The following is a 27,285-nucleotide window of genomic DNA, read 5'->3' as shown; positions in this document are numbered from 1 at the left end:
AGCACTTTTGACTAGTAAAGTCTGTTGGACGAAGCCTCTGTGTCCTGCGCCTGACTCCTCCACCACATCCACATCGGTTCTTCTGACAGAACAACACACCAACCATGGAGTCAGCAGGAGCAGCTGCGACACCCAAGTCGCTGGAGGAACGGATCAGCTATCAGGACACCATGATCCGGCAACTTGGGTCCGCCATGGACGAGGTGTCCAACACTCTGCACCGGTTGGTTACTGGGGAGGTGCCCACGTCTTCTTACACCATCCCATCACCAACGGCCAGTCCTCCTCTCTCAGCACTGGAACCCAGGGGCATTCGGCTCTCGCTCCCGAGGGCATATGGCCGGTTCTGCAGCCGGGTGTCAGGGGTTCCTCCTGCAGGTGGAACTTTACCTGGCTACCCCTACACCCAGCGCCCTCGGGATACGAGAGCGTCTCCGCCCTCATCTCCTGTCTATCCGGCAAGGCGTTGGAGTGGGCCAACGCCGAATGGAGGGGAATAGACGCCGCTACCATCACCTACGCGGAGTTCTCCCGCCGCTTCAGGGCTGTCTTCGATCACCCACCTGAGGGAAAGGCGGCGGGGGAGCGTCTGTTCCACCTCCGACAGGGGGAAGAGGAGCGCACAGGAGTTCGCCCTGGAGTTCGGACTCTAGCGGCGGATGCGGGGTGGAATGAGAGGGCCCTCATCGACCATTACCGGTGTAGCTTACGAGAGGATGTTCGTCGTGAGCTGGCCTGCAGGGACACCAACCTATCCTTCGACCAGTTGGTGGACATCTCCATCCGTCTCGACACCCTGCTGGCTACCCGCGGACGTCCCGAGTGGGGGTCGTCCATTCCACCCTCCAGCACCTCCGAGCCAATTCCCATGGAGCTCGGGGGTGCTGGCGCTAGAGAGAGGAGGAGAGAGAACCCGAGGGGGGCCATCCCCTGCACCAACTGTGGCCGTGGAGGACACACCGCGGCCAGGTGCTGGGGAGGGTCTCCTGGGAGAGGGGACAACAGGTCACGCACTGGGGAGTCATTTCAGGTGAGTAGGCGCCCCACTTACCCAGAGCTCTCTGTTGGTCACATGAGTATTCCTGTGAGATTTCCACAGGTGGCACCTCATTCCCAGCATAAGGCGCTAGTAGATTCAGACGCAGCTGGGAATTTTATTGATCGTGCATTTTGTCATTGGTTAGGAATTCCCCTTCGGCCGGTAGAAGCCCCCTTTCCTGTCCACGCCCTAGACAGCCGGCCGTTGGGGTCGGGGCTGATCAGAGAAGTCACAGCACCACTTAAGATGACAACGCAGGGGGGTCATGAGGAGATCATTCAGTTTTATCTGATTGACTCTCCTGCGTACCCCGTGGTGCTGGGGCTTCCCTGGTTAAGCGCCCATGATCCTACCATTGCGTGGCAACAGAGGGCTCTTATGGAGTGGTCTGCCCAGTGTGTAGGGAAATGTCTAGGTGTTTCCTTAGGGGCGACCTCGGTAGAGAGTCCGAACCAAGTGCCCGCAATGCGCATTCCCCCTGAGTATGAGGACTTAGCACTTGTGTTCAGCAAAACGAGGGCAACACGGCTACCACCTCATAGACAGGGGGACTGTGCGATAAATCTCCAAACAGGAGCGGCACTTCCGGCGGAGCCGTGTGTATCCCCTGTCTCAAGAGGAGACTGCGGCTATGGAGACTTACATAGCCGAGTCCTTGGCACAGGGATACATTCGGTCCTCCACTTCCCCGGTTTCCTCGAGTTTCTTCTTTGTGAAGAAGAAGGACGGGGGTTTGCGCCCGTGTATTGATTACCGTAGTCTCAATCAGATCACGGTTAAGTACAGTTACCCTCTTCCACTGATTGGGACTATGACGGAGTCATTACGCGGAGCGCAGTTCTTCACAAAGTTGGATCTCAGGAGCGCGTACAATCTGGTGCGCATTAGGGAGGGGGATGAATGGAAAACGGCATTTAGTACCACCTCGGGTCATTACGAGTATCTCGTCATGCCATACGGGTTAATGAATGCTCCTTCAGTCTTCCAATCCTTTGTTGACGAGATTTTCCGGGACATGCATGGGCAGGGTGTGGTAGTGTACATCGACGACATCCTAGTGTACTCTTCTACACGAGCCGAGCATGTAGCCCTGGTGCGCTGAGTGTTAAGAAGACTGTTGGAGCATGACTTGTATGTCAAGGCAGAGAAATGCCTGTTCTTCCAGGAGTCCGTCTCCTTTTTGGGTTATCGGTTGTCCGCGTCTGGTGTGGAGATAGAGGTAGACCGTGTGTCGGCCGTGCGTAATTGGCAAACTCCAACCACTGTAAAAGAGGTGCAGCAGTTCTTGGGTTTTGCTAATTACTACCGGAGGTTTATCCGGGGCTTTGGACAGGTTGCAGCTCCCATTATGTCCCTGCTAAAGGGGGGTCCGGTTCGTTTGCAGTGGTCAGCTGAGGCGGACAGGGCATTTGTCAAACTGAAGAACCTGTTCACCTCGGCCCCGGTGCTGGCGCATCCGGATCCCTCTTTACCATTCCAAGTAGAGGTAGACGCGTCCGAGACCGGTATTGGGGCAGTCCTGTCACAACGGTCCGGCACGCCACCTAAGCTCCGCCCCTGTGCGTTCTACTCCAAGAAGCTCAGCTCGGCGGAGCGGAATTATGACGTTGGGGACAGGGAGTTGTTAGCTGTAGTCCAGGCCCTAAAGTTGTGGAGGCATTGGCTTGAGGGGGCTCAACACCCTTTCCTCATTCTGACTGATCACCGTAACCTGGAGTACATCCGGGCAGCTAGGAGATTGAACCCTCGTCAGGCTAGGTGGAACATGTTCCTGACCCGGTTTGTTTTTAAGATCACATACATCCCAGGGTCCCAGAACGGTAAGGCAGACGCCCTGTCCCGGCGGTATGACACAGAGGAGAGGGCCATTGAGCCTACTTCCATACTGCCGGAGTCTTGTCTGGTGGCTCCGGTGGTATGGGAGGTCGATGCGGAAATCGAGCGGGCACTGCGTACCGACCCTACTCCCCCTGAGTGTCCTGTGGGGCGGACGTACGTGCCGCTCGAGGTTCGTGATCGTCTTATTTATTGGGCTCATACATCACCCTCCTCTGGACATCCAGGTATTGGCCGGACAGTGCACTGCCTTAGCGTGAAATACTGGTGGCCAAATTTAGCTAAGGATGTGAGGGTTTATGTCTCCTCCTGCTCGGTGTGTGCCCAGTGTAAGGCGCCTAGACATTTGCCCAGGGGTAAGTTACATCCCCTGCCCGTTCCACAACGACCATGGTCCCACCTCTCGGTGGATTTTGTAACCGACCTACCCCCTTCCCAGGGGAATACCACCATTTTGGTCGTTGTGGATCGGTTCTCCAAGGCCTGTCGTCTCCTCCCAATGCCGGGTCTCCCTACTGCCCTACAGACCGCCGAGGCCCTATTTACCCACGTGTTCCGGCACTATGGGGTGTCCGAGGATATTGTGTCTGACCGAGGTCCCCAGTTCACCTCCAGAGTCTGGGGGGCGTTCATGGAACGCTTGGGGGTCTCGGTGAGCCTTACCTCGGGGTACCACCCAGAGAGCAATGGGCAGGTTGAACGAGTCAACGAGGATGTGGGTAGGTTTCTGAGGTCCTATTGCCGGGACCGGCCGGAGGAGTGGTCTAGGTATATCCCCTGGGCAAAGATGGCCCAGAACTCTCTCCGCCACTCCTCCACCAACTTAACACCTTTCCAGTGTGTTTTAGGGTATCAGCCGGTCCTGGCACCGTGGCACGAGAGCCAGATCGAGGCCCCTGTGGTGGACGAGTGGATTCGGCGCTCGGAGGAGACGTGGGACGCTGCCCATGTCCATCTGCAGCGGGCCATCCGTCAACAAAAGGCGAGCGCCGATCGCCACCGCAGTGAGGGACCGGTGTACGCACCGGGAGATCGAGTCTGGCTCTCGACTCGAAACCTGCCTCTCCGCCTGCCCTGCCGGAAGCTGGGTCGGCGGTTTGTGGGGCCCTTTAAAGTCCTGAGAAGATTGAACGAGGTGTGTTACAGGTTACAACTGCCTATTGAGTACAATAATATTAACCCCTCGTTCCATGTGTCTCTTCTCAGGCCGGTGGTAGCTGGCCCACTCCAAGAAGATGAGATAGGAGAGACCTCTCCGCCCCCTTTGGACATCGAGGGGGCCCCGGCGTACAGGGTCCGGACCATCTTGGACTCGAGGCGCCGGATGAGTGGTCTCCAGTATCTCGTGGAGTGGGAGGGGTGCGGTCCGGAGGAACGGTGCTGGGTGCCTAGGAGGGACATCCTAGATCCATCCCTCCTGACTGAGTTCCACCGTGGGCATCCCACGCGCCCGGGTCCGCGTCCTCCTGGCCGTCCCTGAGGCCGGGGTCGGCGCACGGCTGGAGCCGCGCGTCAAGGGGGGGGTACTGTCACGGTTTCGGCCGAGACTGCTCCTCCTCCTGGTTCGGGCAGGCTTCGGCGTTCGCCGTCCCCGGAGTACTAGCTGCCACCGTTGAATGTTTCGTGGTGTGATTGCTTTGGTCTGTCTTGTACACCTGTGTCTGTTTTGTGTTCTGATTACGTGTCCTATAAGTTCCCTGTTTGGTATTGGTTAGATTGTGTGTTGTTGTCTGCCTGTATTTTCGGAGCTGCGTTTTGACGCTCTGTTTGTTTGTTTAGTGTTTACGCATGGTTTACGTATTCACTCGCCTCTGTTTGTTTTCGAGGCCGTGTATTGTAATTTAGCACTTTTGACTAGTAACGTCTGTTGGACAAAGCCTCTGTGTCCTGCGCCTGACTCCTCCACCACATCCACATCGGTTCTACTGACAGATTGATGTGGGGGGTTTTATGACCCCTCGCGCCTTTCCGAAATGGTTTGCAACAAACGACTCCTTGTTGGTCCCTGGTATTGGCGATCTGAATGTCTCTGTGTTACAGGGACAGATTGCCACCAAAACCTTTTTCTCCAAAAGATTGGACATTGGAACATTATTTCTGATATCTAAGTGGTTGGAATGGTTGGTGGGGATCTAATGAATAAGCATGTCATATTGTTTATTGTTTTGTGATGTGACTAAGGATGGTATTACTAAATAACTTTATCTCTGGAAGTGTACACATTTCAGTTATCAGGTTTGCATCTAAATGTTGTATAAAATATATGATTAAGTATGAGAATACGTTTGTGAAGATAGCAATGCTATTTTAGCCTTCTAAATGAGATAATAGTTTTTCATATAAACTTTTCCCAGTCAGTAACCACGCCAAAGTAAGCACAGACGTTGGATCGGCGTGATGGAACGCCCCTTTTAACCCGAGCATAAAAAGCCTTGAAAAACAAATTAACCTTTAAACCAGGAAGCCCCACGGCTTAAATGGTTGACACGCTACAGACCAGAAAATGTGAGACGGTAGTCCATACTTTTGAAATGGAGAAACTCTGAAACTCTCAATCTCTACTTGAGAAGAAGACCACGTACTAGACCTTATCATATCAGTCTGCAGCTGTACATGTGTAGTCATCGAAAAAACTTTCAGTAAAGACACGAGTTGAGAAGGACAATCCCTCTCTGACAACCATTGGTACATCTGAAGTGTCTATCTAACAGATCACTCTATGAACTACAGGGTACGTTGAAGTATCCATTCTAACCACCACTACGACCAGAAGCTCTACCAAGGACATTGGGATCTCTGGTGGGCAAACCAGTCTTGCATCATCAACTCAACTATCGAAGACAGCTACATGTAAATACATGTTGCATTTCTAATCAGAATGAGCGGTTATTAGGGTGCTAAGCATTTGTATTACTATGAGCGTAGTTTCCAAATTGTAACAACGATAGTTTGACGCAGAGTAGGTGAACGGATGATCTCCGCATGTGTGGTTCCCGCCGTGAAGCATGGAGGAGGAGGTGTGATGGTGTGGGGGTGCTTTGCTGGTGACACTGTCTGTGATTTATTTAGAATTCAAGGCACACTTAACCAGCATGGCTACCACAGCATTCTGCAGTGATACACCATCCCATCTGGTTTGCGCTTAGTGGGACTGTTACGAACCCCGTGGCTTTAAACGTCTAGGGTGGATGGACAAGAGACCCGTGACATAATTCATGCAAATTAGAATCTTGACATGGAAACAGTGAGAACAAAAAATACACCGACAACCATAAGCTACCGTCAAACATAAAATGTTTATTTTGAACACACGGTAAAGGTTTGGGAAAAAGGGATGAGCGGGACCCAAGAAATGAAACAATAGTGTAAAAAAAAAACTAAACTGATCTTGCCTGCCTCAAGAACCACTAAGTTACTGCTAATCATACAAAAATTACAGTGGGTGGTCCGCTCAGGTCTAACTAGTGTTTTTAGACAATTTTCTTCCTACGGGTAATGTTTGCCCAAGGGCAACTTGCTTAAATCCCCCTTTTCCCAGAAACACACAACAAAGTTACCAAACAGAGTAACCAGCAAATGAGTGAGTACACAAAACACAGGACACCACAGTATCCATACTCACACACGGAAAATAGTCTCCTCTACAAACATAACTGACTGGCTTTTAAAACAATGGGAGGTGTAAGTGAAAAACCAGAAACAGGTGGTGCAATACAGAGGAATGTCCACTGATTGGTCCACCTCAGCAATCAGCAGCCACACAGATGTCGGACAGGTGGGACACCCCAACGACCACCAATCAGGAACATAAAGGACACCTGTGATTAGGGCAGAAGGAGAGGAAAAACACAAAAACACACACAGGATACCTGTATCCGTAACACTCCCATCCTTAAAAGAGCAAACCACAAGGGTTTGCAACACACGTACCATCACAACACCCATAATTCAAAGATCAACAGCATCCTGACGGGATAACAAAAAAAAACTAGTTCTCTAAACATGAGACAAAGCATCTGCCAACACATTATCCGACCCCTTTTTGTGGCGGATCTCCAAATTATAATTTTGCACTACAAGTGCCCAACTCATAAGGCGTTGGTTCTGGTTGTACATCCGGTGGAGAAAAACTAAGGGGTTATGGTCAGTATACACTATCACTGGTAATGCACTGGAACCAACATATACTTCAAAGTACTGCAGAGCTAATAACAAAGCTAGAGCTTCTTGTTCAATGGTGGAATAGTTTGTCTGACATTTGTTAAATTTCCGTGAAAAATAACAGACAGGATGGTCCACTCCACTCTGATCCGGCTGCAGTAGAACAGCACCAGCACCTCTGGCACTTGCATCTACCTCCAGTTTAAACGGTCATTCAAAATCTGGCGCATCAAGAACAGGAGTACTACATAAGAGTGCTTTAGCAGTGTTGAAAGCAGTACAACAATCTTCAGACCATACACATTTTCTTGCCGGACTGAGCAAATCCGTTAATGGAGCAACTACCGCAGAGACATTTTTACAGAAACTACGGTAGTAGCCAACCATCCCTAAAAAGCGGCATAGCTCTCTTCTGGTGATTGGTGCGGGAAATGCATTTATAGCTGAGACCTTGGCATCTACAGGGCGCACCTGACCATGGCCGACCTGTTTACCGAGATAAGTAACAGTGGCCTTCCCAAACTCGCACTTTGCTAAGTTCAGGGTTAGAGAAGCGGCTGCTAGACGTTCACACACTACCCTTAGAGTGTTAACATGATCAGACCACTCAGTTGAATATATTACCAGATCATCAAGGTAAGCACTACAATTAGGAACTCCAGCCAATACTGTGTTAACCAGGCATTGGAAAGTGGCTGGTGCGTTCCGCATCCCAAATGCCATGACAGCATATTGTAGGAAGTGGTCTGGGGTCACAAAGGCAGAGATGTCGGAGGCACGTAAGGTTAACGGCACCTGCCAGTAACCTTTTAGAAGATCTAGTTTGGTTACATAAGTAGCAGCACCAACAGTGTCAATACAGTCATCCAGTCTGGGTAACGGGAACGAGTCGGGCACTGTGACAGCATTGACCTTCCGATAGTCCGTACATAACCTGGATGTCCCATCAGGTTTAGGAACCAGAATGTACGGAGAACTCCAAGGACTTGAACTTGGCATAGCCAGGTTATTCTCCAGAAAATAACCGACCTCATCCCTCATTATCTTTCTTTTAGAGACGTTGACACGATAAGCATGTTGCTTGATAGGTGCAGCGTTTCCAACATTAATGTCATGTTCTAACACATTTGTGCATGTAGGAACATCATTAAAAAGACATGGAAAGCTGTGTAATAGTCTCACAATATCCTCTGACTGTCCGTCCGATAAATGAATCAGGCTTGACGGGAGAGACAGCAGCATCTCTGAATTGGGCAATCTAGCAAACTGCTGCTGAGTATTGCGTAACTCCAAACCATCTCCGTCCACATCATTAACATGACCTCCCACTACAGCCATAGCAGCAATAGAGACAGCCGACTCGGCCAGTTTCTCTGGACTGTCTATCTGAGTGACGGGTCTGGTGTGGTATGTCTTCAACATGTTAACGTGGCACACACGAGATTGGCGTTTTCTATCAGGAGTCTGTATCACGTAGTCAGTTTCACTTAGTTTCTTTTCAATTACGTAAGGACCAGAGAAACGTGCTGACAATGACGCTCCTGGCACAGGCAACAATACAAGAACTTGGTCACCTGGCTGCAGTGAACGAGAAACAGCCTGGTTGTCATAGTGCCGTTTCATCCGTCTCTGTGAGGAAGACAGCGCTTCCTTTGCTAGAGTACAGGCACCATGTAGGCGCTCACGAAAGCGACTAACGTAGTCCAACACATTTTCTTTCACACACAACTCTTGTGATAAAAACTGAACCTTAAGGACTTTCATAGGTCCTCTCGTGGTGTGTCCAAACACCAGTTCAGCTGGGCTGAACCCTAGGGGTTCCTGTGCTGTATCACGGACAGCAAACAAAACTAGAGGAACTCCCTCATCCCAATCCTTCTCAGATTCCAAGCAATATTTACGGAGCATAGACTTCAGTGTCTGATGCCAACGTTCAAGCGCACCCTGAGACTCTGGGTGATATGCGCTTGACACACGGGTGTGTAACTGACAAGGATTTTAACACTTGTTTGAAAACCTTAGAAAGGAAATTCGTACCCTGATCAGTTTGTACCACCTTAGGTAACCCAAAGTTGAGAAGAATTTGATCAAAGCTTTACTCACCACCGGAGCAGTAATCCTTCACAGAGGAATGGCCTCTGGGTACCTGGTGGCCACACACATAATCGTCAACAGAAACTGGTTACCAGATTTTGTCTTAGGTAATGGTCCAACACAATCAACCATCACATGTTCGAATGGTTCACCTATGGCAGGTATGGGACATAGAGGCGCGGGAGGAATAACCTGGTTCGGTTTCCCAGTTACTTGACAGGTGTGGCAAGTCCGACAGAACTGAGCCACATCTTGTTTTAAACCAGGCCAAAAGAAATGTCGCAAAACTCGATCATAAGTCTTGGTGACTCCCAGATGTCCGGACCACTGGTGATCATGAGCGAAGGATAAAAAAATTTGTCGAAAGGCTGTAGGAATCACTATTTGGTAAACAGCATTCCAATCTCCGCCAGCGTCAACATGGGATGTCCATTTACGCATGAGGAGATTACCATCAATAAAGTATGGCAGGTTTTTCTTCTTTAGCTCCTCCTCTGAGACAACACTAGAAAAACATTTAGCCAGGCTAATGTCAACCTTCTGGTTAGCGATCAGCTGCTCACGAGTGACTGGTAACTGTATTGCCTCAGCAACAAGTGCCACATACTTCTTCCTTTCCCTGGGCTGTTGGTCAGACTGCACCAGCTTACCAGAGGTAGCACCCGAACTATCCTCTGGTTCACACTCTCTGAATAGAATGGTGTTCGACAAATCTATCACGTCACCCACTTGTCGTGCTTGAGCACGTGTGACAGCACAAGCGGGGAACACATCTGGATAACCCTGTGCCAGGTCCTCAGAGAGAGACTGGTCACTTTTATCCATTACCTCCAATACGGGTATCCCAACGGGACGAATCCCATTTCAATTCCTTGTACTAACACACTGGAACCACAATATGTATTATCAGACAAGGGCAACACATCAGATAGTATGAACGACTGCGCCGCACCAGTATCTCTGAGGATTCTAACCGGACACTGAGACGCTTCGTCATCTGATATGGAAACAAACCCCTCAAAAATGAACGGTTCATAACTGTGATCTGGGACTTGGACAGGGACTTTCAAACCACATTCACTATGAGGCCTCTGTTTTGATTCCGGCCTTACAACCGTACGAATCAGCCCAACACCCGTTGGCGGCCTGGCATGCTGAGGCATCCCCTGTTTGCGTTTTAACAGAAAGCAATCATTAACCATATGTCCCACCTTATGACAATAGAAACAGTGACGCACATGTACTGCTGGTCGACTAGGACTAAAAGTTAGCAACTCTGCGGCTCTGCTCTCCGTACGAGCAGAAAACACGCTCTTATGCGTCAACACAAACTTGTCTGCCAATACAGACGCTTCCGACAGTGAGGATACTTTCTGTTTGTTCAGATAAACTACAATGCGTTCGGGTAAGCAATTTTTTAACTCTTCTAACAAGATTAACTCCCGTAGAGAGATAAAATCAGTTACCTTACTAGCAGTGTGCCATTTGTCAAACAGAATTCCTTTGTCTCTAGCAAACTCCACATAAGTCTGAGTAGAATACTTTTTATGAGACCTAAATCTCTGTCGATATGCCTCAGGAACCAGCTCATAGGCACGAAGAACAGTAGCTTTGACCACGTCATAATTCAAGCTGTCTTCAAAAGGTAGCGCTGACAGAACCTCGTGGGCTTTACCTGTTAATTTACACTGAAGTAATAGGCACCATACCTCTTTGGGCCATTTCAATGCTACTGCTATACGCTCAAAAACACTGAAATAGGAATCAACCTCTGACTCCCTAAACACATGTACCAAGGTGATCTGTCTACTAATATCAAAAGTAGCAGATGACACAACTGGTGAGGATGGCTCACTAGCAGGCATAATATGAGCAGAGACTAACCTCGCTGTTTCTGCCTCCAGTTCCATTTTACGCATATCCAGTTCCATCTTACGCGTCTCCAGTTCTTGATCAAGCCTATGCGTCTCCAGTTCCATCTTACGCGTCTCCAGTTCTGCATCTAACGCGTCTCCAACTTTTCTTGCCTGATTTGTGCCCTCTCTTCCGCCTCCATTTGGAGCCGTGTTGAGCGGACATCCATCCTAGCATCACTGTCAGACAGTGGGGAGAGTGGGTCAAAACGGGGCATTGTGGCTGGAGCCTCGTCCTCAGACACCGACGGGCTTACAGGAGCAGCAACCACATCCCCTACAGGAGCAGCAGGCTCAGGCGGCGGTAACTCAAGCACTCGCTCGTTCAATAATATCTCTAACACTGCTTTCCTAACTTCTGCTTTCACTAAAACCCTTGATATGGCTACAGAAAAGTGGTCAGCCAAAGCCTGTAGATCCACTCTACGGCAATTCTCAAAAACCTCCCACGTAGGGTTTTCCAAAAATGCATCCAACTCAAAAGTAGCCATCCTAAACTAGCAACACGAGCCGACGAATACTGAACAAAAAACCAGTTAGTTACAGCTGCCAAGCGCAACACTGAACCAGACACTACACTAATTTGCATGAGTAGCATGGGTATCAATGAGAATTATCACAGACGAGCCCCCACATTATGGTACGAACCCCGTGGCTTTAAACGTCTAGGGTGGATGGACAAGAGACCCGTAACATAATTCATGTAAATTAGGATCATGACATGGAAACAGTGAGAACAAAAAATACACCGACAACCATAAGCTACCGTCAAACATAAAATGTTTATTTTGAACACACGGTAAAGGTTTGGGAAAAAGGGCTGAGCAAGATCCAAGAAATGAAACAATAGTGTAAAAAAAAACTAAACTGATCTTGCCTGCCTCAAGAACTGCTAAGTTACTGCTAATCATACAAAAATTACAGTGGGTGGTCCGCTCAGATCTAACTAGTGTTTTTAGACAATTTTCTTCCTATGGGTAATGTATGCCCAAGGGCAACTTGCTTAAATCCCCCTTTTCCTAGAAACACACAACAAAGTTACCAAACAGAGTAACCAGCAAATGAGTGAGTACACAAAACACAGGACACCACAGTATCCATACTCACATATGGAAAATAGTCTCTTTTACAAACAAAACTGACTGGCTTTTAAAACAATGGGAGGTGTAAGTGAAAAACCAGAAACAGGTGGTGCAATACAGAGGAATGTCCACTGATTGGTCCACCTCAGCAATCAGCAGCCACACGGATGTCGGACAGGTGGGACACACCAACGACCACCAATCAGGAACATAAAGGACACCTGTGATTAGGGCAGAAGGAGAGGAAAAACACAAAAACACACACAGGATACCTGTATCCGTAACAGGGACTATCATTTGTTTTTCAACAGGACAATGACTTAAAACATTCCTCCAGGCTGTGTAAGGGCTATTTGACCAAGGAGAATGATGGAGTGCTGCCTCAGATGACCTGGCCTCCTCAATCCCCCAACCTCAACCCAATTGAGATGGTTTGGGATGAGTTGGACCGCAGAGTGAAGGAAAAGCAGCCAACAAGTGCTCAGCATATGTGGGAACTCCTTCAAGACTGTTGGAAAAGCATTCCTCATGAGGCTGGTTGAGAGAATGCCAAGAGTGTGCAAGGCTGTCATCAAGGCTAAAGGCTGCTACTTTGAAGAATCTCAAATATAAAATATATTTTGATTTGTTTAACACTTTTTTGGTTACTACATGATTCCATATGTGTTATTTCATAGTTTTGATGTCTTCACTATTATTCTACAATGTAGAAAATAGTAAAAAATAAAGACAAACCCTTGAATGAGTAGGTGTGTCCAAACATTTGACTGGTACTGTATATTTATTGTATACCAACAGGGGTCCTAAAATTCCACATCAAATAGCTAAATGATCCATGGTATGACCATCTTAAAACGGTTCATTTTTGTAAATGATTTTTTTGTTTCATTTTTTTTACAATACGAATATACACATGCAAAAGACAACATGCAGACGCACACGAACACCAATGACATCACAACTGCCCAGACCCACCTGTTCTCACCCCTATCTCCAGTGCCTGCACTACTCTCCGCCACATGTCCTCAAATTGCAGAATTTTGTTTCTCTCCCTCGCCCACGCTCTTTCAATATCTAGATATCGAAGCATATTATTTTTCCATTGTCTTAACGATGGAGGATTGGTTGATTTCTAGTTTTTAAGTATACATTTTTCAAGATAATTGACGAGAAGGGAATTGTCCAACTCATCGGTATCTCACGGCACCCTCATTTGACATGTCTTGAAATATGCAGACAGACAGACATTGAAAGGAAATGTACATTGTGATACTTCTGACAGCCAACTTTCTAACTCTGCCCATAACTTTAGGATTTTATAGCTTTCCCAGAAGGCATGGATTATTGAGTCATTGTTAGTTTTACACCTAAGACATGACTCTGTCGTTGTGCTGTAGAATTTGTGAATTTTGTCTCTTGTATAATTCATTCTATACATTAGTTTATACTAAAAGTACATTTTCATGAACTGTAATTTCGTTAGTTATGTTCCAACATTCCCTACATATTGTGCCAATATCAGTTATTTTTAAGTCTTGGTTCCAATAGTTTTTTTTTTTTTTTCTAAGATGTTCAGTTGGATAGGCTCTCTGCAATGTTTTGCATATCTTACCTATCATTTGAATATCCTCTTCTGACTCAAATAGGATCTTAAAATAATTTGATATGTTAGTTTAGTAGAACACCCTTTTAGGGATTAACCAGAGCGATTTACAGGAGAAATGATGGTTAAATCCCTTGCTCAAGGTCACATCCACAGATTTTTTACCTAGTCAGATCTGGGATTCAATCTAGTGACCTTCCAGTTAATGGCCCACACTCTTAACCGTACGTTACCTGCCGCCCGTAGCTCTCAGATCTCTGAGATGAGAAACCTTTATATTACCTACCAGGTTTCATCACAATCCATCCACCTTTGCAAATGATGTAGCCTAGTTCTAATTATTCAAATGGTCTCCTGTATCTACCTGTATTACTATTGCACCCAGTGTCAGTAAGGCTATGTAAATTGCTCTCTCTGACATACATCCTAGTTGATTGGCAATGGGTTGAAGATGTGTGCAACGCTGGCTCTGTGGATATCAATCATGCCTGATGCATACCCCTCTCTCTCCCCAGGCTGGAAGGCTGGTGAATCTCCCCTCATTCAACCACTGACTGAGATAAAACAGCCAAAGGACATCAACATCAGATCCGACCAGACATCGCTCCTCTCATCAAAACACATCTGTTCAACATCCCATCCCCCCCCACCCACAGACACACATCCAATCGCCCGCACGCACACACACAGAGAGAGACAAACAGGACTCTTCATCAGCAGCGAGGCTAGCTGTCTAGGTGAAATATAAATAGGTAATTATCTGCCTTGAATTATCTGACTTGTGTGAGCCCGAGAGGAGAGATACAGCCAAAGCACCACGTGGCCAGCCTACAACTAAACCCTCTTCTCAGCACAGGAATATGAATTGCTGCTTTTTTCAGTGACCAGAGCCTTTGTATTCTTGCATTCAGGTATTTTCCTCCCCAAAAAGCTCCAAAAAGGTCATTATTCATCCACCCCATTGACTGTTTACTTATTTTAACAAGGTTAACGTTTAAGAATGTTTTCATCTCAGGCATCATTAATTTAGTTCCTAAAGTGATAGTAGCTAGGTTTCCATCCAATTGGCGACAGATTTTCATGTGAATATGCTAAAATCTGCATAAAAACAATATGTGCATTTTCCCACCAGAGATGTGTTTCCATCAAATTCAATTGTTGCAGGTAAAAGGCTGTGCGTGAAGACATAGCGCACATAAAAATACCCTTTGCGGTTAAGAAATCCAAGTAAAATGGGTTTCCATTGCATTTTCAACTCTACTAATAGTTTTCTCACAAACAATGTTGCGTTATTTTTTACATTTACGTCATTTAGCAGACACTCTTATCCAGGGCGACTTACAGTTAGTGCATACATTTTTATTTTATACTGGCCCCCCCGTGGGAATCGAACCCACAACCCTGGCTTTGCAAATGCCATGCTCTAATTGAGCGCCGCCCCATTGGTCTCCAGGTTGCGCCCGGCTACGACAGAGCCTGGATTCAAACCAGGATCTCTAGTGGCACAGCTAGCACTGCGATGCAGTGCCTTAGACCACTGCGCCACTCGGGATATCGTTATATACCGAGTGTGCCCACTCTGGTATTGACACATGCTCTCTAGCCAACAGCTCACAGAGACAGTGTGGGTATAGCCTACATGAGAAGATTATTATGGACAGAAGAGCGAGAATATTTTTATTTGTCAAACGGCAGCCAAGCATCGATGATCATGTCACCAGAATAAGACTCTCTATATTTATTGGAAAGGAGCATCAAGCTCATCACCTTGCATTTTCACCACCCTGTGAATTTCGTTGTGAATTATTTCATCTGTAGCCTGATAAACTGCATGTTTTCCCGACGAGGCGTAGTGGGAGGACCACACACCATATCATCCCATGACTCCAAGTTTACTTCAATATGATGGTTATTTAATTAATATTTGTGCATAAAAGCTTTTCCACTGACATTTCTCGCATAATTAATTTTACCAACACGTAAAGATCCCACCTTGTCTAGCGTATTTTGTTTTGTCGATATTTGGAAAGTTTACAGACAAATATTCTGTTTCCATCAGGCCTGTCATGAAATGTTTTTTCCGACATGTACTTTACGGGCATAAAAAGGTTGGATGGAAACCTGGTTAGTGTAGTGAATGCATGTTATTCACCCTCGCTCTCTGTCTCTTCTGCTGCTCATGTGATGAGTTCTACCTCCTTGTATTATCTTCCTGGCCAGAAATGGGTCCCTTTGTCTGTGGTGCCTGGGTGCCCCCTATAGGGATCAGCACTGAACACAGAGTGAGAGAGGAGTGCTCTCAGAATGTACTGTGTATCAAATCTACACACAAAAAAATTATGGTTCTAAATATGACCAGATAGGGGTTATTTGGCTTGTAACCATAGCAGAACCCTTTTGATGCTATATAGAACCCTTTTTTGAAGGTTCAATAAAGAAACATGCTCATCAGGTTCTAAATGGAACCTGTATTGGGCTATAAAGAACCCTTTCCAAAGGCTCTATAAAGAACCATTAAAAAAGGTGCTATATACAGTAGCACCTAAAAAGGATTCCGCAATTGTTACAACCCTTTTTGGGGCTATATAGAACCCTTTTTTTATGGTTCTTTATAGAACCTTTGTGGAGAAGGGTTCTATAAAGAACCTTTCTCAATCTCAAAGGTTCTTTGTAGATCGTTTTGAAGAACCATACAGGGTTTTTTATTCTGCTCAGCCATATTATCTGTTGTTAAAATTCCATAGGTATTATTATTGTGTTAATTGACAAGTTGAATCAAGTGAGCTACCTCTGGAACAGCTGTGGGTCCCTGAGGAGTGAATTGAGAACCACTGACTGATTAAGTCAACAGTTTTCAATTGACATAAGCCCATACCTGAGTCTTTCACAAAGACACCATTACTGGCCATAGTCATATATAATATACACTGAGTATACAAAACATTAGGAACACCTTCCTAATATTGAGTTGCACCCCCTTCTACCCTCAGAACAGTCTCAATTCATCGGGGCATGGACTCTACAAGGTGTTGAAAGCGTTCCACAGAGATGCTGGCCAATGCTGACTCCAATGGTTCCCACAGTTGTGTCAAGTTGGCTGGATGTCCTTTGGGAGGTGGACCATTCTTGATACACACAGGAAACTGTTGAGTGTGAAAAACCCAGCAGCGTTGCAGTTCTTGACACACTCATACCCCATTCAAAGGCACTTAAATATTCAGCCTCTGAATGGCATACATACACAATCCTTGACTCAATGCTTAAAAATCCTTATTTAACCTGTCACCTCCCCTTCATCTACACTGATTGAAATAGATTAAACAAGTGATATCAATAAGGAATCAGATCATAGCTTTCATCTCATCAGTCTATGTCATGGAAAGACGGGTGTTTTTAACATTTTGTACATTCAGTTTGAAAGAACATAACACAAAGCAATAGATCAACTGGAATGACACTTTTACTCATGGTTGCAAAAAAAGAGCCACACCCCGAAATATTCTAATGAGCCCCCCCTTACATTTTAATTATCACTAAAAGAGGAAAGAACCCTTTTGTGAACTCTAAATAACCATTGAAGAGCTCAAAGGGTTATTTTTTGCAATTATGGTTCCACAGAGAACAATCACCCTTCCCAAACAACCCTTGAGGAACCCTCATTTTTTTGTGTGTAATAGGAGAGAATAAGAGACTATAAACAAATTATGTTTTTGCACAGTAAATAATGGAGATGAAGTCAGTGTATGTTTACAACTATTATTATAGGTGTTGTGTTGTTAAATTATTGAAGTAGTCCCTGGTTCCAGTTTAACTCGCTTTAATTACAACTAATAATCATACAGGTCTCGCAGCTCAACGCTATTCTAGTTCTCATATTCTGGTTACATCTTTACTACTATAACAGGTAGGTGATCTTAATCTCGCAATATAGTATAATCTACTATCCTAAAATAGGGTCTATATCAGAATTTCCTTATTCTATGACCTTTCAATATTGTAGAGATGCTTGAGATCTCTGGACAAAGAGTAAGGGAAAAAAAGAACGTCTGGTTGGTCTAGATAGAAAAGTATACTGTCGCTACCTTGAAATCTAACAAAGGTACAGTCAGGCATGGGTATATTAGAGGTATTCAGTCACTCTGGGAGGCTGATAGAAAAACCTTTATTGTCAAAACCTCTTAACAATAACAGCAATAATTTCAAACAACTAAAATAAAAATGTTTCTATCAACTTCCATTTGTCCTTATATGAATAGCTGACCGTTTACAAATGATCCTGCTCCAGGCAGCTCAGTTCAGCTCACTGCAGCAGCAGCATAGCTGATATAGAATGCAGTCATTGGCTTCTATTCAAAGGGACAATTGCAATGGGGAGGACTAGAGGCAAATGTCTGAAGATAGATTTTCTCTGTCCTCCACTCAAGCATGCCAGCAACAGTTTAATTGTTCTGAGAAATTAGGCATATTTCAATTTTAAGCACTGATTAGCCACGTAAGTTGTGTTGGCTGACAATGTGCTTCAGAGCAATATGTAAATAAGAGAAAATACTGTAAGTTTGTAGTAATAATACACTCACATACAGTATAACTATGCATAGAACACAGCAAATTCTCTAGTGTTAAATCAACACTGAGAGTGTTTAATTAACACTGAAAGTGTGGGCCCGTATAGACACTTGAACATTGTTAAATTAACACACTGCTTGGTAAAGCCTTATTTCCCAGAGTGCCTTTCAAGTGAATTGTAGAGTTACCACCGATGTCTGTATTTGTTGGTGACAGAGAAATGGTTGTCGCATTCATCCATTTTCAGTTATATGGACTTCATCAGATGAGATCCTGAGCGAATATGTTATCATACATTTTATGTTCTTTAACACAATACATTTACATTAACATTTACATTTTAGTCATTTAGCAGACTCTCTTATCCAAAGCGACTTACAGTTTTTAGTGAGTGCATACATTTTTCATACTGGCTCCCCATGGGAATAAAATACGCATTTCTTAAGGCCTGTCAAGGGGTGCTGAGGGTGGGTGTGGTGCATGAATCAAGCGCAGGACGCAGAAGCTCAGTCCAAAAGACTTTAGTGCAATAATCAAGTAGAAAATAAGCACAATAAGCCCGAAGGCGAAATCACGGCGCACACAGGCGTCAATCAAACGGCGCACTAACATGTGCGAAAACCCTCTCCAAAACACTGGAGGGAAGTACATAGCTCCAACACGAAAACAGAAGAGCAATCACACACAAAGACAAACACAACCAACGAGAACTAAATAGGACACTAACGAGGACTAACAAGACACAGGTGTACAACATAAAGACAAAACCAAACGAACATGAAACATCGATCGGTGGCAGCTAGTACTCCGGGGACGACGACCGCCGAAGCCTGCCCGAACCAGGAGGAGGAGCAGCCTCGGCCGAAACCGTGACAGTACCCCCCCCTTGACGCGCGGCTCCAGCCGTGCGCCGACCCCGGCCTCGGGGACGACCAGGAGGACGCGGAGCAGGGCGCGCGGGATGGTCCCGGTGGAACTCCGACAGGAGAGATGGGTTTAGGATGTCCCTCCGCGGCACCCAGCACCGCTCCTCCGGGCCGTACCCCTCCCACTCCACAAGATACTGGAGACCCCCCATCCGGCGTCTGGAGTCCAAGATGGACCGAACGGTGTACGCCGGAGCCCCCTCGATGTCCAGTGGGGGCGGAGGAGTCTCTCCTATCTCATTGTCCTGGAGTGGACCAGCTACCACCGGCCTGAGAAGAGACACATGGAACGAGGGGTTAATATTCTTATACTCAACAGGTAGATGTAACCTATAACACACCTCGTTCAATCTTCTCCAGGACTTTAAAGGGCCCCACAAACCGCCCGACCCAGCTTCCGGCAGGGCAGGCGGAGGGGTAGGTTTCTGGTAGAGAGCCAGACTCGATCTCCGGGTGCGTACACCGGCCCCTCACTGCGGTGGAGATCGGCGCTCGCCTTGTGACGAAGGACGGCCCGCTGCAGGTGGCGTGGGCAGCGTTCACGTCTCTTCCGAGCGCCTCATCCAATCATCCACCGCAGGGGCCTCGATCTGGCTCTGCTGCCACGGTGCCAGAACCGGCTGGTAACCTAACACACATTGGAAGGGGGTTAGGTTGGTAGAGGAGTGGCGGAGAGAGTTCTGGGCCATCTCGGCCCAGGGAATGTACCGTGCCCACTCCTCAGGCCGGTCCTGGCAATACGACCTCAGAAACCTACCCACATCCTGGTTGACACGTTCTACCTGCCCGTTACTCTCCGGGTGGTACCCAGAGGTAAGGCTAACCGAGACCCCCAAACGCTCCATGAACGTTCTCCAAACACGGGAGGTAAACTGGGGGCCTCGATCAGACACTATATCCTCGGGTACCCCGTAATGCCGGAAGACGTGGGTAAATAGGGCCTCAGCGGTCTGTAGGGCAGTAGGAAGACCCGACATAGGGAGAAGACGACAGGCCTTTGAGAACCAGTCCACAACGACCAGGATGGTGGTATTCCCCTGAGAGAGGGGAAGGTCTGTCACAAAATCCACCGAGAGGTGGGACCATGGTCGTTGTGGAACGGGCAGGGGTTGTAACTTACCCCTGGGCAGATGTCGGGCGCCTTACACTGGGCGCACACCGAGCAGGAGGAGACATAAACCCTCACATCCCTAGCCAAAGTAGGCCACCAGTATTTAGTGCTAAGGCAATGCACTGTCCGGCCAATACCCGGATGTCCAGAGGAGGGTGACGTGTGAGCCCAGTAAATGAGTCGATCCCGAATCTCGAGCGGAACGTACTTCCGACCCTCAGGACACTGTGGAGGGCTGGGGTCGGTACGCAACGCTCGCTCGATTTCGGCATCGACCTCCCACACCACCGGTGCCACAAGGCAAGACTCCGGTAGTATGGGAGTAGGCTCAACGGACCTCTCCTCCGTGTCATACCGCCGGGACAGTGCATCTGCATTACCATTCTGGGACCCAGGGATGTACGTGATTTTAAATACGAACCTGGTGAGAAACATACTCCATCGAGCCTGGCGAGGGTTCAGTCTCCTCGCTGCCCGGATGTACTCCAGGTTCCGATGGTCAGTCAAAATGAGGAAAGGGTGGTGAGCCCCCTCAAGCCAATGCCTGGCTTGAACTACAGCTCCCTGTCCCCAACGTCATAGTTACGCTCCGCCGGGCTGAGCTTTTTTGAGTAAAAAGCACAGGGGCGGAGTTTAGGTGGCGAGCCGGACCGTTGAGAGAGAACGGCCCCTATACCTGCCTCAGACGCGTCCACCTCAACCTGAAAGGGTAATGCGGGATCCGGATGCGCCAGCACCGGAGCCGACGTAAACAGGTCCTTCAGTCTCCCAAAAGCCCTGTCCGCATCAGCTGACCACTGCAGGCGCACCGGACCCCCTTTCAGAAGGGACGTGATGGGAGCTGCCACCTGTCCAAAACCCCGGATAAACCTCCGGTAGTAATTCGCAAAGCCCAAGAACTGCTGCACCTCTTTTACAGTGGTTGGGGTTTGCCAATTACGCACAGCGGACACACGATCCACCTCCATTCTCACCCCTGACGCGGACAACCGATAACCCAAAAAGGAGACAGACTCCTGGAAAAACAGGCATTTCTCTGCCTTGACATATAGGTCGTGCTCCAACAGCCTCCTCAATACACGACGCACCAGGGTTACATGCTCGGCTCGGGTAGACGAGTACACCAGAATATCATCAATGTACACGACCACCCCTTGTCCCTGCATATCCCGGAAAATGTCATCTACGAAGGATTGGAAGACTGATGGAGCATTCATCAACCCATATGGCATGACAAGATACTCGAAATGACCTGACGTGGTACTAAACGCTGTCTTCCATTCGTCGCCCTCCCTAATGCGCACCAAGTTATACGCGCTCCTGAGATCCAGTTTTGTGAAAAACCGCGCTCCATGCAATGACTCCGTCATGGTCGCAATCAGAGGGAGTGGATAACTGTATTTCACAGTAATCTGATTGAGACCACGGTAATCAATGCACGGGCGCAACCCTCCATCTTTCTTTTTCACAAAAAAGAAGCTCGAGGAGGCGGGAGAAGTGGAGGGCCGAATGTATCCCTGTCTCAAAGATTTGGCTATGTACGTCTCCATAGCTTTTCTCTCCTCTTGAGACAAAGGATACACATGGCTCCGTGGGAGCGCTGCTCCTGCCTGGAGATCAATCGCACAATCCCCCTGTCTATGAGGAGGCAACTGCGTCGCCCTAGTCTTGCTAAACACGAGAGCTAAATCCCCATATTCAGGCGGAATGTGCAGTGCGGGCACTTGGTTTGGACTTTCCACCGAAGTCGCCCCCACGGAAACACCCAGACATCGCCCCTCGCACTGAGCAGACCACCCATCGAGAGCCCTCTGTTGCCACGAAATAGCAGGGTTATGGGTGCTTAACCAGGGAATTCCCAGCACCACTGGGTACGCAGGAGAGTCGATCAGATACAGCTGTATAGTCTCTTCATGACCCCACTGCGCACACATCCTAAGTGGCGCTGTGATCTCCCTAATCAACCCCGACCCCAACGGGCGGCTATCTAAGGCATGCACGGGAAAAGGTTTGTCAACAGGTAGGAGAGGGCTCCCTAAATCTACACAAAACTTCCGATCAACAAAATTCCCAGCTGCGCCTGAATCTACTAGCGCCTTATGCTGGGAATGAGGTGCAACCTGTGGAAAACAAACAGGTATACAAAAGTGCGCAACAGAAAGCTCTGGGTAAGTGGGACGTCTACTCACCTGGGAGGCCCCCCCAGTGCGTGGCCTGTTGTCTTCTCCGCCGGAGAACCCTCCCCAGCACCTGGCCGCAGTGTGCCCTCCACGACCGCACTTGGTGCAGGAGACAGGCCCCCCTCGGGCTCCTCCTCCTCCTTTCTCTAGCGCCGGCACCCCCGAGCTCCATAGGGCTCGGCTCGGAGGTGCCGGAGGGCGGAATGGACGGATCCCCCTCGGGGACGTCCCACGGGTGGCCAGCAGGGTGTCCAGACGGATGGACATATCGACCAACTGGTCGAAGGTAAGATGGGTATCCCTGCAGGCCAACTCACGTTGAACGTCCCTCCTGTAGGCTACATCGAAAATGGCCGATGAGGGCCCGTTCATTCCACCCTGCGTCCGCCGCTAGAGTCCGGAACTCTAGAGCAAACGCCTGTGCGCTCCTCCTCCCCTGTCTCAAGTGGACTAGACGCTCTCCCGCCGCTTTGCCCTCAGGTGGATGGTCGAACACGGCCTTGAAGCGACGGGAGAACTCGGCGTAGGAGATGGTGTTGGCGTCCATCTTCCTCCACTCGGCGTTAGCCCACTCCAACGCCTTGCCCGTGAGACAGGAGATGAGGGCGGAAACGCTCTCGTGTCCCGAGGGCACCGGGTGTACAGTGGCCAGGTAGAGCTCCACCTGCAGGAGGAACCCCTGACACCCGGCAGCTGTTCCGTCATACGGCCTCGGGAGCGAGAGCCGAATCCCCCTGGGTTCCGGACATGGGACTGGTGGACCGGCCGATGGGGTTGGCAGGGTAGGTGGAGGCGTGGGTACCCCGCTGGCCTCCCATCGGTGCAAGGTGTTGATGACGTCCTGTAGAGCGGTCCCCAGTTGTCGTATCTGGTCATCTTGGCCGCGGACATGCTCCTCGAGCGACTCAGGCGTAACTGCAGATCCTGCTGATTCCATTCTGGTGTGTGATTCTGTCAAGGGGTGCTGAGGGTGGGTGTGGTGCATGAATCAAGCGCAGGACGCAGAAGCTCAGTCCAAAAGACTTTAGTGCAATAATCACGTAGAAAATAAGCACAATAAGCCCGAAGGCGAATTCACGGCGCACACAGGCGTCAATCAAACGGCGCACTAACATGTGCGAAAACCCTCTCCAAAACACTGGAGGGAAGTACGTAGCTCCAACACGAAAACAGAAGAGCAATCACACACAAAGACAAACACAACCAACGAGAACTAAATAGGACACTAACGAGGACTAACAAGACACAGGTGTACAACATAAAGACAAAACCAAACGAACATGAAACATCGATCGGTGGCAGCTAGTACTCCGGGGACGACGACCGCCGAAGCCTGCCCGAACCAGGAGGAGGAGCAGCCTCGGCCGAAACAGTGACAAGCCCTTAATTTTCTAAGGCCAGAATCCAAGATGGCGTAGCAGTGCGGTCGTGTTTTTTGTCATGTCCTCGTGTAAATAGCCAGTTTTTTTGTTTTTGTCTATTTTGTATATATTTCTCAAATTTTACTTTTTTACTTTTCATTCTTTAACTAAATATATTTTCCTGCAACCCGCCTCACCCAACGTGGAAAGGATTCTATTATTTCTTTATAACTTTTATTAAGAACCTTAAGCTGAAACTAGTCTAGCTGCAACCGAATGGCTGTGGTAGCCAGCTAGCTAACTACTTGCTATTAGCCACCGTTAGCGTCTTCACCATTGTCCGTGGCCTGCACTACCCACCAGCCAGCTCTAGCTCTATCCTGGACAATTTGTCGGCCAGTCTGCACAGCGTGCTATTGACCCAGAGCATATCGGATTTTCTGCAGGAATCACTGGACCCTAACGCCGGATCATCGCAACTAGCTAGTGGCAACCGAATGGCTGTTGTTGTTGGCTAATTACCATTGCCCCTTAGCAAGCACCGGTTAGCCTTGAGCTAGCCTCGAGCCAGGCCCATCTCCCGGCTATCTACCTCTCTGTCAACCGGACGGGACCTCCTAGTGTTGACACGGAGCCCCGCCGATCCAACACGACTGGTCTGCCGACAAAATCGTCTGATGTGGTTTCAACAGGCTTCCCGTTACGACGTCGACCACGAAGATCCATCTGCTAGCCCCGGCCCGCTAGCACACGCCAGCCGTGCCTCTTGCTCGCCAGTGCTGTAGCAGCCCCCGAACTACCTCCGAACTCTCCTATTGCTGTCCACTGGACCTTATGATAACTCAGCTATACAGCTGATGCCTGCTGGACTGTTCCTTTATACGGTACCGCATCCTGTTTATGTTTAGCCTCAGCCCAAACTTTGTCGCCATTACCAGCTGTTGTCTTAGCTCTCTCGAATAACACCTGTGATTGCTTTATGCCGCTCTCCCATGTCAATATGCCTTGCTTATAGCTGTTTCGGTTATTTCTTATTGTACTATTTCACTGTAGAGCCCCCAGTCCAGCTCAACCTGCCTTAGATAGCTCCTTTGTCCCACCTCCCATACACGCGGAGACCGACTCAATCGGTGCCTCCTGCTATCTCTTTCATCGTTACCCAACGCTTAGGTTTACCTCCACTGTACTCATATCCTTCCATATCCTTGTCTGTACATAATGCCCTGAATCTATTCTACAATGCCCGGAAATCTGCCCCTTTTATTCTCTGTACCCAACGCACTAGAAGACCAGTTTTTAAAGCCTTTAGCCGTATACTTATTCTACTCCTCCTCTGTTCCTCTGGTGATGTAGAGGTTAACCCAGGCCCTGTAGCCTGCAGTATCACTCCTACTCCCCAGGCGTTATCATTTGTTGACTTCAGTAACCGTAAAAGTCTTGGTTTCTTGCACGTTAACATCAGAAGCCTCCTCCCTCAGTTTGAGTTATTCACTCCGTTAGCACACTCCACCAACCCTGATGTTCTAGCAGTGTCTGAATCCTGGCTTATGAAGGCCACCAAAAATTCTGAAATGTCCATCCCCAACTACAACATTTTCCGTCTAGATAGAACTGCCAAAGGGGGTGGGGTTGCAATCTACTGTAGAGATAGCCTGCAGAGCTCTATCATACTATCCAGGTCTGTGTCCAAACAGTTTGAGCTTCTACTTCTAAAAATCCACCTTTCCAGAAATAAGTATTTCACTGTTAACGCTTGCTACAGACCCCCCTCAGCCCCGAGCTGTGCCCTGGACACCATATGTGAACTGATTGCCCCCCATCTATCCTCAGAGTTCGTACTGCTTGGTGACCTAAACTGGGATATGCTTAACACCCCGGCCAACCTACAATCTAAACTAGATGCCCTCAATCTCACACAAATTATCAACAAACCTACCAGGTACAACCCTAAATCTGTAAACATGGGCACCCTCATAGATATCATCCTGACAAATTTACCCTCTAAATTCACATCCGCTGTCTTCAACCAGGATCTCAGCGATCACTGCCTTATTGCTTGCGTCCGTAATGGGTCCGCGGTCAAACGACCACCCCTCATCACGGTCAAACGCTCCCTAAAACACTTTAGTGAGCAGGCCTTTCTAATTGACCTGGCCCGGGTATCCTGGATGGATATTAACCTCATTCCATCAGTAGAGGATGCCTGGATGTTCTTTAAAAGTGCTTTCCTCTCAATCTTAAATAAGCAGGCCCCATTCAAAAAATTCAGAACTAAGAACAGATATAGCCCTGGTTATCCTCAGACTTGACTGCCCTTGACCAGCACAAAAACATCCTGTGGCGTACTGCATTAGCATCGAACAGCCCCCGCGATATGCAACTTGTCAGGGAAGTCAGGAACCAATATACACAATCAGTTAGGAAAGCAAAGGCTAGCTTTTTCAAACAGAAATTTGTATCCTGTAGCACTAACTCCAAAAAGTTTTGGGACACTGTAAAGTCCATGGAGAATAAGAGCACCTCCTCCCAACTGCCCACTGCACTGAGGCTAGGAAACACTGTCACCACCGATAAATCTATAATAATCAAGAATTTCAACAATAATTTTGCTACAGCTGGCCATGCTTTCCACCTGGCTACCACTACCCCCGGCCACCAGTTCTGAACCATCCGCTGTAACACTAACTTTAAGCATCAGTTGTCAGAGCAGCTTACCGATCACTGCACCTGTACACAGCCATTCTGAAATTAGCCCACAAAACTACCTCATCCCCATATTGTTATTTATTTTGCTAATTTGCACCCCAGTATCTCTATTTGCACATCATCTTTTGCACATCTGTCATTCCAGTGTTAATACGAAATTGTAACTATTTTGCACTATGGCCTATTTATTGCCTTACCTCCATAATTTACTACATTTGCACCCACTGTATATATATTTTCTGTTGTATTTTTGACTTGATGTTTTGTTTACCCCATATGTATCTATGTGTTGTTGTTTTTATCGCACTGCTTTGCTTTATCTTGGCCAGGTCGCAGTTGTAAATGAGAACTTGTTCTCAACTGGCTTACCTGGTTAAATAAAGGTGAAATAAATAAATAAAATAAAAATGTTGAGGGCCTACACTCTAAACACAACAATTAACTCTAAGTGTTGAATTAACATTCATTGGTGGATAATAACCTCAGTGTTGGTGTTAGTTACCAGAGTTGAACCAAAACCAAGCCCACATTATCATATTTTGCAGTATGCTCTATTGCAGGTAGATTTTTATTTTATAGTTATTTTTGGCCACCTGTGAGAGTAAATGTCATTCCTGTTGGTCATTGTAAAGGTCATGAACAGTTAAAATCGTGTTTTTCATGAAAGTTGATGATATTTGAAGGAAACCAGATCAAATTTTGATGAT

The sequence above is a fragment of the Coregonus clupeaformis genome, chromosome 40 (assembly GCF_020615455.1).
Source record: "Coregonus clupeaformis isolate EN_2021a chromosome 40, ASM2061545v1, whole genome shotgun sequence".
Classification (NCBI taxonomy): domain Eukaryota; kingdom Metazoa; phylum Chordata; class Actinopteri; order Salmoniformes; family Salmonidae; genus Coregonus; species Coregonus clupeaformis.
The sequence above is the reverse complement of the archived record's forward strand: the minus strand, read 5'-3'. Positions refer to the sequence as shown.